This window comes from Armigeres subalbatus, unplaced genomic scaffold (assembly GCF_024139115.2).
Source record: "Armigeres subalbatus isolate Guangzhou_Male unplaced genomic scaffold, GZ_Asu_2 Contig515, whole genome shotgun sequence".
NCBI lineage: Eukaryota > Metazoa > Arthropoda > Insecta > Diptera > Culicidae > Armigeres > Armigeres subalbatus.
In genome coordinates, this window is record NW_026943277.1 from 113,255 (window position 1) to 115,658 (window position 2,404).

The 2,404-nt window shown below is 36.2% G+C and overlaps 1 pseudogene; it reads left to right on the plus strand.

Annotated features, from left to right (window-relative positions):
- LOC134204306 (27 kDa hemolymph protein-like) overlaps positions 1 to 2,024 on the plus strand; it is a 10,768-nt pseudogene extending 8,744 nt beyond the window's left edge.
- Positions 2,025 to 2,404: the final 380 nt, after the last annotated feature.

Here is a 2,404-nt window from a genome sequence, read left to right on the forward strand (position 1 = left end):
CTAGAAGTTACGTATTGGTTAGACTGGTTTATCGCTATGAGTAATTTCTACCTTAAAGAAGAAAACGAATTAATAGTTATAATATCCGAATGAAGTTATGTAATTTGAATCCCATAAATACATTTTAATGCGAATAGAAATTGGAAGTGCGTGAAACAAAGACCTTCTGAAAATCCAATCATTTTTAATGTTGTGCGTTTAGAACGTTACTAACATATTGGATAATTGTATCTCTGTTTAAATGCTTCGGCATATGTATGTTGATTATATTTGTGGTGTGGTTCGATTAACTTGTGAAACTATAGAAAATATATATCACTATATCAAAATTATTTAGATAATAAAAGAGAATAAAGAGATTTTACTGTGTGTATAAAATGTGTTCGATCTCAAAAATAGAACAGTAGTGGTTTATAAAATGGTGTATTGAAAGAAAACTGTAAAACCCTTTTTTGAACGCAATCAGATTATATTTAAAATGCGGCAGTGATAAAACATATTTTCTATGCAATATGTTATGCCCGATTAAAACCCGACTAAAGCAGATGCAATTAAATTTATATCGAATATTCGTAAACCCAGAAACCACGAGATTAGAATAAACGAATAAGGTCTATGAATTTAGAGCTTTTGCCTTTATATGTAGTATGCTAATTTCAAAGGATAAAGGATCACACCAAAGACGTTAAAATGGTTTATTTGTTTAATCGTTAACGCAATGATTTAAAACGGCCATGTAGTTACGTTTGGAAAGAGGCCTATAAGGCTTTCCTCAGCGTAGCTTAAGATGCTCACAAGACCATGCTGAAGTTGGCTTTGACGATGCCGGTGCCAGTGAGATGGCAATGCCCCAGTGGATGTAATGCCAATGAAGAAGACGTTTGTAAAACAAAAATCAAACCTGCGCTGTATGATGAACTATGAAATTGTATAAATTTTGTATTGTATTCTAAATTTTGAATTTTATTCACTAACCTTATTTACCCACTCACTCGACATGAATCTCATTCGAGAAATTTTCAGTGACTCTGTATTCTATCAACGTATTTTTTCCTATTTTATAGTTCAAATTCAAACATGGCTATCAAAGCGTATCGATGTTGTTCCTGGCTTTCTTGAGTGAGTTCTAATTAACGATCTCTCATATAAAATATTATTTTTTAACATATATGTTTTATATTTTGTGATCCAAATCAATCTAGCAATCGTCTTAGCCGACGTATACCCAACAAGATCGATGTCGACAGTCTCCGGCAGCATCTGCCCGCTATTCCACAGAACCTCACCTGCCAACTTGATGAAATCAGTGCTGTCAAGGACAAACTGCGCCGATCGGAGGAATCTACAGCAGGCCAAACAGGCGCCCAGGATCTGTTCAACATTAAGGCTGGTCGATATCAACAGTCTAAGAAAGAGGTGGAAGAACCCACCTGGAGACTTGACAGGTGTTCAACAAGTACTGCTGAAAGAACACGCTTGCTCGAGGTATCAACACATTCTCGAACTCCATTGACGCTTGTTTGGACGATGATGAGAAGCGTCACAAAGGGCACGGATTGGATGTCTTCAAAATTTGTGAACTTCGTGTTCAAGGATGGAGATCAGATTGCAGTGAGTAATTCATCAAATCATCAGGTATTCAGCGGGAGAACGACGTTATGATACTTCATTTATTACGTATTCATTGCCGAGAAGGGACCAGAATGCCTGTGAACAGAAGAACGATTTACTGATGCGTCAATAATACGTTTTCTGGATATTTTGAAGGATGTCGATACTTCCAGCCGCACCATACCCAAATTTGTCATTGGACAAAACAGTGCGAGATTATCAAAAATGGAACCCTTGATTATCGTTAATTAAACTATTAATGCAATATTATTTCAGAGATTTCACCGTTCAAACTGCTTGGTGCAAGAACTGGAACAATGTGAAGAATCTACCCGCCAACCTGGTTGAATCGACTGTTCAGATTTGTCCGAAAAGGTTCACCATGTGACCTAAAGGTAACAATATCATCATAATACACACAGAGAGAGTGCAAACGTCAAACACAAGAAATCCGTTATTGAAGTGCCATCGGTGGCCTACATCACCTCTAAAATTGAATCCATCGTTGGAAAGGTGATGGAATGTGTTGAGTGAGACGTCTGTTCTCTGTGATAATATTGCTAATAATTATTTGCTCTATTCCATTGAATTCCACTACAACTTTATAATTAGTTGTCTCAGCTGTTAAGTATTTAAATCTATACAGAACATATGAGAGATTCGACCATGAAGAATACCACCAATCTGTTCCAAGAAATAAACTAAGACATTGTCCAAATACGCTATTTGTCCATGTGAACAGACTACAAAAATTTCCTGTATAGAATGCGTTTAAATTTTCAAGTGAGTCAAG